Source organism: Plectrocnemia conspersa, unplaced genomic scaffold, assembly GCF_051122295.1.
Source record: "Plectrocnemia conspersa isolate PC_06_02 unplaced genomic scaffold, ASM5112229v1 ptg000002l, whole genome shotgun sequence".
In the NCBI taxonomy this organism is placed as follows: Eukaryota; Metazoa; Arthropoda; class Insecta; order Trichoptera; family Polycentropodidae; genus Plectrocnemia; species Plectrocnemia conspersa.
The window spans coordinates 8,977,577-8,994,062 of record NW_028277166.1 but is presented as its reverse complement, the minus strand read 5'-3'; the positions used below and the strand labels follow the sequence as shown (position 1 = coordinate 8,994,062).

The 16,486-nt window shown below is 30.3% G+C and overlaps 2 long non-coding RNA genes across 2 annotated transcripts in view; one reads left to right on the top strand and one right to left on the bottom strand.

Moving 5' to 3' along the window:
- LOC148237548 (uncharacterized) overlaps positions 1 to 4,225 on the top strand; it is a 53,601-nt gene extending 49,376 nt beyond the window's left edge. Inside the window, exon 2 of the long non-coding RNA XR_015812661.1 lies at positions 3,069 to 4,225. This is a non-coding gene — a long non-coding RNA (uncharacterized LOC148237548). The remainder of the gene's footprint in view (positions 1 to 3,068) is intronic.
- Positions 1 to 16,486, bottom strand: part of LOC148237546 (uncharacterized) — a 105,554-nt gene that overhangs the window by 44,591 nt on the left and 44,477 nt on the right. The gene's annotated exons all lie outside the window — the stretch shown is intronic.

Genomic DNA, 16,486 nt, shown 5'->3' with positions numbered 1-16,486 from the left:
CATCTCCAATTTAGCAAATTATTGCAGTAGCTCCCTTTCTTTAAGGTAATACTGTCTTAAAATTATCGGTGTATGTTGAACGTCCTCACGAACTCTTGAGTCGCCTGATCATTTGTAAATGTGTGTGTGTTTTCCTGTTAAATTTAACCACTTCTCGGTACGCAATTACGTCGGCACCGTGTTACAATCAAATTACTAGTTCTGTGAAGAACTCGCGTTTATCTCGATGTTCTTTCTCTTAAACAAAAAAAATCTCGAGAATATCTCATTACGATACCGCAATGCGCTGCCGGTATTAATCTCTCGGCAAATTGGAAGATTACGCGTTAAGGGATATCCTGTGTTTGGAATTGGAGAGAGTGTACATTAAGAATTATACATAGATCATTGTTGATTGATGTACGTGTGTATACTGTAATTTTATATAATATTTACATAATTGAACGGCACGTAATGATTCGATAACATCTACCTACGCGCACGAAATTTCAACAGCAAGCTCGAGTACTGCGTACACATACGAATTTTTAATTGTATGAAAAATACACACACAAAGTAAATTACTCTAAAAATATAATTAGACTCTGGAGCATATTTAGATTTAAATGGCGTTCGCATGTACATTATCTAAGCGTATAATCCAGGCTAGTGACAGAGTGGCGCTAATCGTCAGAAATCGTTAATTTTAGTTCTGAATTCTTCACTAACTATTTCCGTATAGTTAATCCACATGTGATGACGGGAAACAATCTGCTTGTCATTTGAAAACGTATAAAATAAATAAGAAAGCTAATGCGTCCCATATACGAATATAGAAATCGTGTAGAAATTATTATCTTTTAATGAAAAACACATAAAAAATATTTTTCAAATACTTTACTGTATACCTAATATTAAATTATAATTATTTAAATAACAGTAGATTTACAATATTTGTTATCTACGGTTAACAGCTTTGCAGGCCTCTAATTGTCAATGTGGAATAAATCTCTGGTCCTTCAAAAGTGTTAAAAATTCAAGTTTTCTTCTGTACGCAGATGATTTAAAATTATATAAATGTATTCGATCTGTTGTGGACTCCTTCTCTCTACAAAGTGATTTAGATTCTCTGTGGAGATGGGCTTCCGTTAACCGTCTGCCATTTAGTGTCGGAAAGTGCCATACTGTGTCATTTTCTCGATCCCGTTGGCCATCAGCTTATTTCTACCATCTCGGTGGTAACATTTTGACTAGAGAAACTTCCACTAAAGATCTCAGAATCACTTTCGAGAGCAAATGGAGGTTCTCTCTACACATACACGACGTCTGTGATAAATTTTCCAAGATGCTCGGCTTTGTTATGAGGAATGCCTTTCACTTTGACGATCTGTCAGTTATTCGCATCCTCTATGACACCTTAGTTCGTAGCATTCTTGAATCGGGATCTATAATTTGGAATCCCCGAATAGCCAAATATTCCCTTTTAGTGGAAAAAATTCAAAAAAGGTATTTAAGATATCTTTACAAAAGGACATTTGGTTATTATCCATACTTATATCCCAGCGACTTTCTTTTAGGAGCGCTGGGATATGATTCGCTGAGTTCTCGCAGAAAGCTGTATGTCCCTAAGCATTTTTCAAATTATTAAAAGATGCTGTCGACAATCCAGCTATTCTCGAGGAATTCCAGTTTTGGGTTCCGGAACATTTTCGAGAATCACGATCGAGGCCTCTTCTGATGGCCGTTAGGGCTAGGACATCCGCACTTGCCGACTCCCCTATAGCTGTGGCCATCCGGCTCCTTAATACGCTGGCATTACATATTGACCTATTTAATGTTAGCTACGAGGATCTGATCCAGTTTGTATCATTTAATTTTGATATTTTATAACTTTTTGTTATGTTTAAGTATTGTTCTATTTATGTATATATACGTTTTTTATGTTTTATAAATTTAAAATTTGTTTTCGACCATCGTGGCGCATTGGGGTAACCTGTTAGGCCACGATGGTCTTAATTTAATCTAAAAAAAAATAAAAAAAATGTTAATAGTAGTGTCAGACTCTTGATACAATTTTTTTAAACGCCGCATAATATCATTCCCACAAAGCGATCCAAAAATATTTTTTATGAATTTTAGCTCAATCGTGTAGCTTCTTAGAGTCACCGGTGTTTAGTGTTTAATTTATTGTAACGCTAATAATTATCATAAAACATTACGAATATCCTTAGTTTATTATATTATTAAAGCTGTGTAAAATTTCATATCTTAAGTTTGTCGATAAAGATGCTGTGGCGAACCACAAAGATAGGCCCTCGTTTGTGCGGAATCTTATTCTTGAAACTCGCGTTGATTCATCAATAAGGATAAACTAGGCAAAAGTGGATTCACAAAGGCCCTCGTAACGACTAGAAGAAATATGGGTTTTCCATAAACAACACGCAAGGATTCTCCGGTTAATTAAATAAATAATTCTTTGTTGCTAAACCGTCATGGGAAACTATATATTACTGAAAGACAAATAGCACCGTAAGGCAACAACATTTACATTACGCAATTCGCCTTGGAAATATTCAACAAGCAAATGTCAAAATGCAGCTTTCCATACTTAAGATTTGTCACTAATGAGGAGAGGGCAGACACCTAGCAGACTCCGGCAGAGACTCGAAGAAACTAGCAGACGCCCATCCGCCCGCGGACAACATAAGATCATGGACGCTCGCAACCTGAGAAGAACTCCACCGTAGCAGAGAGGTATCAACCTCCGATATACTGTCGCTGCCACGCCACCTACAAGACCTCTGAAAATCTTTCACTGACATCATCCCTCCGCCAGTATCTCCACCACTGCTTAGAGAAAACATCTCGCCCGTCATAGTCTGTCGTAATATGTACTATAATCTAATTGAATTCTCACTAGTTTCCACCTGTGTCTTGCTGATTGCGAAGACACACACATGAAAATACGATTGAAGCAAAAATAAACACTAATTAAAAATCTTGGTAGCAAAAGACTAGATACTCTAAGGTCAAGCTAAAAAATTGATGTTTTGCTGTCGACGACCCAAAATCTACAGTCCGCCTGACAGCTCAAAATTGTTACTATCCCTGGCGCGGTTGCACGAAACTATTAAAAACGCGTGAATTAAACTGTGTTGTATAGTTGTAATATTAATTATAATGTTTGATATGAGTTTAATTTTTTTTATAATTATTGTAGCTTTACTATAATAATTAACAAGACATAACCTTTTATGTTTTTTAAATACACTCTTTAAAAAGGTTGTTTTGCTGTTTTTTTTATCAACATCATACAATACAAATTGTATGATGAAAAGTTTATTTATAAATCCATTCTGTTTTTTGTGCTAACGTGTATAGTTTAACCAAAATCTAATTAAGTAAAAATTGCTATTTAAGAATCAAACTGCTTTAATAAAATATCAGAAACCACTTGAAAACCTCTGATGGAGTATTTGTATATGTATTTAATTGCAGAAATAATATACCCAGTGTTGATGGCATTTTTATGTAAATAGTCGTATCTATGAATTCACAAAAAAATGTAAGATACTATGCGTATAATTTGCATTGCGCGCAATTCGCATAAACCAACAAAAAGCCAACATCTGCGAATGTAATCGTGTAACGTAATTATATATAACCAAATCTGATGGATTTAGCAGCGTAGGAGGAAAGATAACCATAATTCATCTCTCGAACATAAACGATTGGATATAATTAAAATGTAATAATTGTATTTCAGATTTTTTAATATAGATTTTAACGCATAAATCATTATGGTCATTTAATTGTTTAAAATACTGCTATATATTATGTGTGTGTGTATAAAATGTCTTGTAAAACACAAGTTTGGAAGAAGTATGGGTTCTGGTTGGAAAATAACTTACGCACAGTACGCATTGTGTAATAAATAGTATGGGTTTAAATCGAGAACGCTAACCACCCGCTGAGTTTAGTTTTAAAAGATACCGACGTGTAAACTCGGGCATTATAAAATAAAACCTGTCCAGAGAGATCTTCATGAGCTGGCCTAACGTTCTAGTTATTATGTGTTGGCTTTTTTTCTTCATTCTCCTTTTGCCCACTAACCACAATTTCAACAAGCCATATTTATACTAGGTGTTTGCGTCGATGCTCAAAATATCACATGCTGGTTATAATGTACCAAATCATATAAGTCATATAACAATCCAAACACAGTAGAACCTCGTTGATTCGACCCATATAATCCATATTTACAAATAAAATATTACTATATGTAAAAACACAATATTCAGAACTATATTTGATTGACAATATTACGGCTCTTTATTTATTATTAATTATTATAAAAACATTTAATTTACTACTTGATAGCACAAACAATTTAATTAAAGAAATTAGAGCATATTTTTACATGACAAATTAATCTCCAGTATAATATTTGAAATACTAATTCACAAGATTTGCTCCAAAATTGCTATTTAGAAGTATTACTAGTATTTATTACATGAAAATGTTGTTTGGCAAAAGGAATAATTATGATTAAATTTGCTGCTTTTGCAATTTCCGTGCTTTCTTATTGCCATTTATCTAAATTAATTTTATTATAAGATTTTATGTGATAATGTTATATTAAGTAATATTAAATATTTATAAAATAGTAATCCAAGTTATGGATTTAATTTAACTTTAGAAATATTTGTGAGTGATTTGCAAAATATAAAACTAAAATTAAATTCGAGAATAATATTTCATTTGGAGCATCTTAGGAGTATTTTTATAAATATTATTGGTTAACTTTTTAACCAGAAGAAATGTAGATCAACCTCCGCTATAACAAGACTTCTGAGGATCTTCCACCGACATCATCCCACCGCCAGCATCTCCACCATTGCTTGGAGAAAATATCTCGCCTATCATAGTCGGTCGCAATATGTAATATAATCTAATAAAATTCTCACTAGTTTTCATCTGCGTCTTACTGGCTGCGAAGTCACACCCTTTAAGGTTACCAACCCTTAAAGATGAATGTTAGTATCTTTGCTATTAAAACTTGTTCTTTACTAAAAAAATAACTATTATTATATGTTTTATAATTATTTTTAAAACATTTTCATAAGAAATTCATCGTACCTTGGACAAAATTAAATTAATATTATTCCAGTGCCTGCTCTTTTTCTCAGCATCTTACGCTCACTGTGTTTGTTAGGATATCCACATTTTTTTAAAAACAACATTGGTCATTTCATGATATTGTTATTGAAGTTCATCGATCTTTAAATACATATCAAACGATTTTGAACGAAAAAATATTCAATGCTTAAAAGCAACGCAATAATTATTAAATTGTTGTGTTAAGAGTAAAAGAATGAGACATGTTCCATTTTATGATATTCTGTTAAAAAAATAATATTACTATAAATGTATGGTAACGTTATTAAATTATTGAATTTTTATGGGGGGTAAAAAAAATAACTAAAGATAATGTTATAAGATTCATATTCAATTTTTCATAGCACAACTATTATGAAGAATTTTTAATGTAATCATTGAAGATAAAATAATTTTACATTTTTACATATTAATTGTTTACTCCTCTCCTTCTTTTTCATTGTAATGAATCATCCTTTTAACTTCTTGTAAATTATAAAATAGCTATAAAGCAGTAATTTGTACTAAAATTTAAATCTACGTATTTTCCTGTATTTTTATTCTTGAAATAAATGTTTATAAAATAAAATCCTGACACAAATTTGAGCGCTGCTGCTAATAATATATTATGGAAGATTTTTATCTTCCTTCTTTATGAAGACATTAATTATTCTTACTCGCCATAAAACGCCAAATCTTTCAGAAGATTTAAAAACTGTATTTCCTCCATCAGTAATAAATCCGTAAAAGTTCTGTAATTAAAACTGTTTTATTTATTTAATATCTGGACATAATGAACTGACTGATTCTGATAGAATTAAGGCAAATGATAAATTAATAAATAAATATCAAGAAAATCTAGTATCAGAACTTCGAATCTAAGTAAATTGTACGTAATTTACTTTCGTTGTTAATTCCTTCTTGACTAACACTTGTGTGTTATTTATTAAGTCTATGTTGAGTAGTTATTAATTATACGATGTACTGTTGCATTATCTACAGCTGAATTGTGTTAATTTTATGTTTTTAGAAATTCATACTTTTATCTCCATGTTATTTATAACAGCAACTGTCATAATAACTAATAGCCTAAAAATAAAATAATACTTTATTATTGTCGAAATTCCAGAGATTACTGATATATCCGAATAAATATTGTGCAGCTGTGAACTTTTTTAATTGCTGACATTGAATTTTTTTATCTCTTTTAAATACGAATAATGTTTAATTTTGTAAGTCCAACTAAAGTAATTTATTATGATATTTTTAGGCATACTGAGTTGCAGTCTTTTGGGGAGTATAAGCAATTAAAGTTTAAAGCACTCAATACTTTATTAATTTTGAAACTAAATTAGATAGTCTTGATTGTTTTAATTAATTTTTTTCTAACATAAAATTATATTATTCTGTGGTTTTTATGGATTCTTAATAACATTCCAATATATAAAATAAGCTAATCTCAATATTTTACTGTTACTAAAGGGAGTGCAACCCAATTATATTAAAAAATAATAGGGTTTCAAGCACGTAGTATATATATTTGAACGCATATCAAAAATTTTATGAAATTTTGATTAAAAAAATAATTTATTGAATTTTGAGTACGTAATAAAATAAATGGTCAATGGATTTTAAATAACGTGATTTTACTGTATCGCTTATGATATGATAATATCGTCGTGGCTGTCTAATTTTGTCCCAAAACGTGAATTTTGTGTTTGAACGATTTTTGCATAATTTTTACTGATGTGCGGCCCGATCGTAAATTCTAATTTTATGTTCTTGCATAATGTCTGCAAGCTTAGAACTGACTTTCGAGAATGTTTTTTTTCTTACTTCTTTTCGGAGTGGACTGGTTGAATTTCCATTTTATGATCTTGTCGGACGCGTTGCCAAAGATCAAGGCGAGTTTTTGCTAAGAGGAAGACTCGAATGTGATTCTATAGATATATTATTTGATACTTGAAAGTATACCTATGTGTGTATACTGAGCTCTAATAAACTTGATTTTAGGTTAGTTAGTTTTATTGAAGTTTTTTTTATTTTAATAAAATATACATATTTAAAAAAACTAAAACCGGCAGTAGCTCCTCGTGAAACACATCCATCATCGCCGGATACAGCGAATTGTTGATTAATGACGGTAGAAATGTTTATTTAGCACTCGCGTGAACTAAAAATTTGCATTCTTCAAAGTTGATTATATGGATTATAATAGCTTGGGTGTATATGTGAGACATTAACGAAAAATTGAGGTAAATAAAGTTTTTAAGATCCAATAAATAGGTATGGCATTAAATATACATTAAATTGGTATACCTAGTATAAACTAGTCGAATTAGAACCACGTGTTTTATAATGGCTTATTTAAGCGTTACTATTTAAGAAAAATCTTTATTTATTTTTTAAGGTCGAAAAAATATTTTTCTTAATTATTTATAAATAAATATTATATTGGAATCTCCTAATAATATAAAAAAAATAAAGTATAGACACAGTGGCGTGTGGTCCATACATGCGGTAGATGCGGCGCATGCCTTGGGATTGTAAAACGATTCTAAAAAATAAATATTTTTATCATTTTATTTATTTTTTAATTTACGTAACCATTGATGCGGTTGACGTTTTGAATCTGTTTATTTCTCTGGGCTTTCGACCATCATGTCTGGCAGGGGGAACTGCCGGCTTCCCATACCAATAGCCGGGCAGGTGCTAAATCTCTCGTACACTTTATATCCCAACGATCGTGTTCTAAATTTAAGGAATACGAAAAGAATTTTCCAGAACCGCTTTTTATATCACTTATTTTTTTATTTTTTTTATATATATTCGTCAGCAGAATACAGTATTATTTCAAGTGATTTATTATGGTAATATTTATTAGATTTGTAGTCTATCCTGCAGGTGGTATAATTGAAATTAAACTTCGTACTGATTCGAATAGTCTTGATTATATTTTCATAACCATATTTTTGCTGCTTCATAATTTCAAGGATATATTCGAATTTTTTATCTTTTATTATTTGATATTCGTATAGTTGCTAATAACGAATATTTGCAAACTTTATCTGAGAGCCAAACGATCATTCGATTCTTAATGTATCCTTTTCATTAAACGTGATGTCCTCTTCGAAGTCAAGATGAATAATAAAAAAAGCGATATATGCCATTGTACACGTGCTTTCAATTCGGAACGAACGTTGATTTGCCTCTTTCCGAGAATGACTCAACCATCTGCCTCTTGAGAGAGATTTATTCAACTGTGAGATGTTAGCACAAAAATACAGTGGCTGTTCAGATCGCGTCATTTTAATCAAGCGTCGATTGTGCGGAAACATTTGCGGAAATCTAAAGCAACAAAAAAATCCAAGATGATGCATCTACGATGGAATTCCAATAAAAAAGTTCGTTTTGTGTTTTCGTATAGACCTAAAATGTGACTCATTGCGCATTTTTTACTGTTCTTCTTTGTTCAAAAATTCTATATATTATATAAATATAAGTTGTGTTATCTCTCTCGACTTCTTGCGTGCTTTATCGCGCATGAAGCACATATTAATGTGGTAGTTATCAGTTAAGAAAAAATCACTTATCAAACAATGGGCGTATGCTCGCACACCGACGATTGACTATCCACTTTATCTTCGGACATAGTGTGTTTTAGCATTATCTGCACATAGCCGTTAAAAGATACGAGCAATATTTATGATGAACACTTTGAGGCTTGATATCGCGGCGTGTTATCGAATATACACTCTTATTGAGGGCAATTAATCGCTCGCATGTGTATAGGTATACATATCATATAATATACAAATATGTATACATAAAGATAACTAGGGTCATCAACTCATCACTTTATATATTACAATCAAAGAGAAAAATATATAAAAGAAACTGTATTTAAATAATAGTAATATAAACAATCATTAAAATAAAAATAAAATTAATACACGATACATAAAAGCGAAATAAAATGATTATAGTATAATGAAATTCAAGAAAGTAGTAGTCAAATTAATGTGGGTAAGATTAGAGAACAATATTTATTAACTACAATAATATGGGATTCTAAAGTAGCACTGTTCAAAGTATTAATTTATTGCAATATACAGCTATGTACATATTAAAGTCACTGTTGTTAAAATAAAATGGGTTTAAATTTTTTAATGAATATATAATATTAGCTTTGATATTAATATTCATGATATTTTAAAATATAGTTAAAAGGAAAAGACGGTAGTGGCTCTTATAATCAATTAGCTATCATTATTTGATGGCTTATTTACGAATGACTGATGTCAAAAAGGTACAGAGACATTAGTGACACAAACGGCGACTATAAATCTCAAAAGCATGAGAGCTTTCATAAGAAAAACCGCTAAAGTGGAAATTCGAAAGCGATAAAAACTAGTCCACGTCAAACACGAGTTACCAGTCCTTCGGTTCATTGTCAGAGCCGCGTTGGTCGTTTTTTTATACCACCATCTTTCTTTGTGTTGAATAATTGTGCATTGGACTAATGAACACCCAGTATCACTTTCAAAATTAAGCTAATAAAGTCCAATTGTCCATTTAACATGGCCATTAAAAAGGCGCCCGAGAATAAACTTGTTTTCATTTTTAAACTTTCAATTCGCGCTCAACGGCGGCTACCTAATTGGACTAATAAACGCTGCTCCTGAAATGTTGGTTACAAAAAAAATAACACTTGTATATGTGTATTGTACATGTGAACATGTATGATGAAATGCATATCATTCATAATTTGTATTAATGAAGATTAATTATAAGAACGGAGTGTTTTTAATGGTTGGAGAGATAAGCAATGTTGAGGGCACGGAATACAAGCAACTGGATAAGTAAACATTCATTTTGAAATCATTCATGATTAATTATAGGTTGTGTTATGCTGAAAATATTAAATTGAAAGCCGAGTATAATATTAATAATACACTGGTGGGCGTGCGAAATAAGTGTTGTTTTAATCGTCATGTGATTATATATGTATATATAAAAAAATGTGCTCTACTTTATTTTTTTATGTCTTGTTTATCAAATAAACCACTTTTTTAATTATAATTGGAGAGATTAACTCATGCTATTTAATCGTAAAAAGGCCAGTTCGGTACGTAATAAAGCGTTTTAACCGTCTAAGAAAAAAAGGATTTCTTTGTTAAAATAGGACACCACAGTGAGAAATCTTTTAGCAGCTTAAGTTACAAAGTACGCGTCATTAATCATAAAGACATACAATATCCGTCGTCTTTGGAATAGACTTACGTGAATTCGTACTAGCCTCTCAAATTTTTTTTTGTAATCTGTTTTAGACGACAATAGTTATTTATTTAAAAAAAAATTCGCTACCCTTCTTTAATTGTTGCCAATAATCATTTCTTTGTTTGAAAATATCCTCTCACTTTTTTAGAAACTTATTCTTTTAGCATTTACACTTAAACATACACCTTGGAATTCAAAACATCTGAATTACAGAAGCTCTTCCGCTTATACTACATCCAATACTTTACTTTAAACCAGCAAAGATCGTAGAAACCGACGCTTCTTTCTTCGCATCCCGTGGTTCAGCTCGACGTCAGGAATCCATAGAAAACTCACTTAGGGAACGCCTAGATTCTGCGGATAACATTTCTTAACAGTTTGCACAAACATTTAATAACAAACTTTATCATAACAAAATAATTCTTCTGATTTGAAGACCAGGACATTACTTTTGTTTATTAATTACATTTTATGACACTTTAATGACACAAGTTTAAGTCATGATGAAGCATATTCTAGGCTTTTAATAATAAGGCATAAAAATGCTATTATTTGTAATGCGGGTAAGAATGCCAATAAAATTCTTAAGATATTTCAATCTAAAGGAATATGGATATTTCACGTTTAAATATCTTAGATTAACGTGGTTTTATAAGTACTTAAATAAAATCTATGAAGCTCATGTATCATTCAAAATGTATAAATAGAGAAACATCAAGCTGTATTTTAATATTTTGCTTCAGAACACACTCTTGCGCTGCGACGATATTATTCATTAGAAGTTATGAAAACTTCGTAATCAGATATAAATTTTAATATTACTGCATATCTTCGATTTTTTATATAAAACAAACATTTTATATTTATTTATTACTATTCGACAAGAAATCCTACAGCATCAGATAAAAAAACTTTTTGTATAAAAAAATCATAGAAAAATAAATATTTGGCAGGTATTCGTTATTCAAAATATTAGTGACAAAAGTAGGTATTTGAGGAGCATCATCTGCATAATTATAATCATTTTAATGACCATTTGAAACAAATAAAAGGAGAGATCAATCCGTGGGGCCACACACAATCTATTCACACAACAATGGAAAAGAAATCTCGTGACCGAATTCGAAATATTGCAATAAAACGTAAATCATCCATAAGTACTGCTGAAAAACTACTCTTTATTTGAAGGGACGCGCGTAAGACAATATATTTTACCCTGCGCACATTACTATTGTTCTTTGTATTTTTGATTTCCAATCCCCTGAGTGCCAGTCTGGATTGTATCGGGGTGTGTCTAAATGGCGATGCAATTAGCTTGCGATTCATCTGTGATTCGCCAGAGCTGTCTCGAACTAACACCATAAAACATGTGACACTTGAATTAACACAACCGATCGTCCAGAGGGCATCACGAGAACACTTCACGGCGAATCTCAGCTGCTCCACAGATATCACAGCCGACAATAATACAACTCGACACTCCAGAAAGATTTCGACTTTCAAGACTTGTTAATTGAACTCCACCGCCTGATAGTGGTATCTTCATATGTTTATAAAATAAACTGTTACTAGCTTTTCCAGCGTCTATTTGGCTGCAAAGTCGTACTTTACTTGATTATGAATATATAAGATTTTATTAGAACTTTAGCAATATTATTCAAAAGGTTATTATCAAAGAACTGAGCTTAAATTTGTAGATATAATTTAAATGTAGTGTCATTGATTATACAATACATTCTCTTAGGTGAAATTTTTCTACAAAACTATTTTTAGATCGGGTCTAATTCGTTCCCAAATATGCTGTTTGGTTTTACACCTAGGCTCTTCCTGCGTTTTGGAACGTAAATATGAATTATGTTAGGCTTTTTCTTCAAAGGTGGTTGAACCTATCGATATTGCGTCATTTTTATTGCATTTTAATATTTTCAAAAATAATTTTGACTTCGCCTTTTCACGAAGGAACGTTAATTGGTGGCGTTCAGGTATAAGAGAGTTCCGTGGAAGTGATTCAGCGGAGAAAAATTCCGACCACTAACTAACCAGCGGGCCGGACGTCATAAAAATTTCCGAGAGGAACACTATCGGCTCAAAAATCGTACGTTAAAAACCATAGAACCTTTGGCTTTCGGTTAACGACCCTGAGTTAAAAAAATGCAAAAAATCACGAAGAATTGTTTGTTTTAGATTTTTGTGTTTCTAAATCGTTACCACTCTTCAGCTGCGCGAACGTTTCGCGCCTGCGAAAGGTTTACATGTTTATATCCTGATTAACATACGTTCAACGTTGAAAACACACATTAAATAGTTATTTTTTGTCAAAAATTCTCTCTCTCTTTCATCTGACGGTTAGAACCGGTTTTATCCGGTTTTCTTGACGTATAACTGATTTGCGGCATGATAGCGTCGACTCACCACCACCAATTAAGAAACTACGTGGGCCTTATCTTCTCTAACATTTTTTAACAGATTTAAAACCGATATGACTGAGATATTATAATATGTATTATTATGGTAAACTCCGTTGTGGATGAAAGCCGCATTCTATGATAAAAAAACACGTTCTAAATAGTAATAATATGAAAAAATTAGAAATAGTTTCAGTAAGATTCTGACTTAAAAATTGGTTTAAGAAACATTTTTTAATTTTATTAAAAATAAATAAATATCTTAAGCATATGATAAAAAAAAATATTTTAAGATCTACAACTTCAAAAAATAAAATTAAACATGTACATAAATATAATTCACAACTAATATTTATTTTTTAACAATTTCCGTACATTTTCAACTGTTACCATGCAAGAAATATAGTTTTTTATTATATAAGGTATAAATAGATTGCTGATACCATTTGTAACTAAATATAATATAAATAGTGCTATATTAGTCTATCCAATTAGCTTTAATAGAAAATAATATGTTGCGTCATTAAAATTGTATATGTTTCATATTGAGTGTCTGATTTTTACTAGCTTAAAATTTTTGTAATAAATAACTTAATTTTTAGGTTATTTTTATATAAAGTAATACTTTTTTTTTTATTTTTTTTGGCCTATGAATTATGTTGTCGAAAAAATATAGTCGGAAATTTTGGCTCTAATATTTTCCTTATCTTTTCCCTACAGATTATTGTATCTAAAAATATTTAGACTAATTTCTTCAGAACTGATATTATAAAGGTATTTGACAACTTCTAAAAATTAACAAATTTATCAACAAGAGCATTTTTTGTTAAATCGTTGGCAAAACAATATTTCAGTAAATGGATCATATTTTGATTAAAAAAATTAGAGTTAAAAATATGATGTTATATACTTCACTAAAACCTTATGCGAAACAATAGAGATTAAGTTATATAAAAAACTTTAAAATAAATTCCCTTTTTTTGTGTTTTGTACTATAATATGAGCATTTGTCATAACTTCATGCTGTATTTTAATATCGAAATTCTGTGATTCGACTGAGAAATGAATTATTTATGAACTATTCTAAAGTGTTAATCAAACTATTAAATTAAAATAATTTATATTCGTCTTTAAACTAATAAGGGTAAAAAGTGCGCTGCGTCATTAATGTTCCCTTTAATTATTATAGGGTTTATTTAGATATATTGGAGTATTAGAATCGATTTATAACTAACGAGCACCGGATGCACTAAAATATTATAGACATAATACCTTCGCTGGAATCCCATTTGAGATGATTTATGTATAATTTGAACGTCAAATATAATGTTAACACACTAATAGTAACTTAGGCAATTATCAAAATAAATTATCACTTTTCTTTAACAATTAATAATAAATCTTACTGAAGTAATAACATTCTTACATTTACATTAAATGTTTACTTACAGCATACTTAACGTCGGTCACTTTGATTTTTATATTCGTATAACCATTTAAAAGCAAACATCAATTACAAAACTACCATTGTGACGTAAATGCATTAATTAATGAGCACAGAGTATTTCATTTTTCTATGGTCAAACAGTTTAATCTTTCAATTAGCACTTAGCATTTCAACCAAAGTGTATTTTAATTAACTTTAAGAGTTATGAATAAAATATCGTCATTATAAGTGACGGATACGATTTTATTCTATAATATAATTATCATTAAGTCGCTCCTCTACTGCTGATGCTTTTCTAATATCCTTTAATTCTTTAATATTCAATCCTCCTGGAATTGAGACATTCGTGCGTCGTGTCATCCAGGTAAGGCGTCTAAACACCCGCCCAAATTAATTAACCGGTTTTCGGGTATTTTTTCATAAAAATACCGAATACGATTCTATATTTCGGCAATGATACTCCTGCCATGGTCACGAAAATTATTGATTTAAATAATATAAATACTAGTAAACCGTCAAAGAAATAAATATAATATATATTATTATATGTAGATATGCATATATTATATGTATGTGTATAATATATATTAATTGTATGTTCGTATAATTTTACAACACATGTTTCGATTAACCACTACTGATTAGCGATATGCACTCTTTGTTTAAGCAGCAATGTGCAATAATTAATTCGGCAAACAATTTCGTGCTTTGGTTTGAGCGCATTTTCCGCTGGAATTTTCTCTTGACTGCCCACTTGCACGGAAAGCTTCGTTTTGGATAAAAAAAATATACTTAAGCTCTTAAAATGGTTCTCAAATGTTCAAATAACCGTTTGGTCGACTTAATGCGGCTGTTAGGTAATCTGGGAAATTGTATTATAACATTATAAATAATAATATTAATAATAATAAAAGTAAATGTGAGAGGGTAATTGAACTACTTGAAAGATTCGGATCGGTTCTTGTGTTAAGAAATTTAGTTTGGTAGTATTTTTAATGAATATTAAAAATATGATAAACGTAATTTACTTTTCTATTCAACGCTGTTTTGTCGTATTTCTATAACTTTAATGAAACGATTTTTTTTGGTTAGAATCTTTGAATCTTGATAATTCTTTTATTATAATCAGTATATATTATATAATCAGTATATATTAGTTTATTTGAAAGAGAAGTTTGTTGAACTGGCGCTTTAATTCCAGCACGATATACGAGTGGTCTCGATTGATATTCAGCGTAGCTCCGCTTGGTCCGGATAAATGTATGTCCGAAGAGAAGTAGTTTTAGCCTGTGAATGTTTCATATGGAAGTATGTTCTGAAAATAAGTGTCGTATTTTTATGTTATTTCAATCTGCAAGATAAACGAGTGGTAGAAGTAGCTGATTAGTGACCTGAAAGACCTGTATTCGAATCTGGAAGATCGGAATTAGTGATTATTATATAATTATAATTCCGATCGATCATCACAGATTTGATATAGCTATTTTTTTGTAATCTCGCGGATGAATAATGTAATAAATAAAATATTTTTTTTAATAAATTTTAAGATTTTTAATAAATGTAAATAAATAAATTTTAATAAAAATAAACATGTTTGCTATGAATTTTTTTTATTAATTAACTACTACAGATCATAGAAAATATCTTGTATGTATTTAAAAAATCGTAGACTTCACTGCTATGGTTTGTGTGATACATGTCCTTCAGCTGGTGAAATCTGAGGCTCAACAAACGCTTAATTGATGAAGTGTGAAAAAGGATGTTGTTTATTAGGTAGTTAATAAGCAAATTAATATTTTTTCGAAATAGTAAAGTACCTGCGCTTTTTTAAAAATTATTTTTCTAAAACACTTGTTTGAATAAAATAACGCAATAAATGTAAAATGAGGTTTAAAATAAAAGAAATAATATATTTGCCAATAATAATGCAAATTGGTAAAATAATAAATATATGATGTTTTTTTGATTCGGTTTTGTTACTGTGCTAAAATTATTTAGTTTCGAAAAGTTAAAGAAAATATGCAGTTCTATATTTACTGGGTACCGAAATAATTTTATTTTATTATAAGAATATTGAAAATCCAATGAATATTTTTATTCTTTTATCATCAACAATTCTTGGGTGAGGAAATTATCGCGTGACCGGTTAACCTCAGCGTTGAATGAAAAATTAAGGAAAACTCATGCGAAAGAAAGTCTGAAAGAAATATATTGTGGT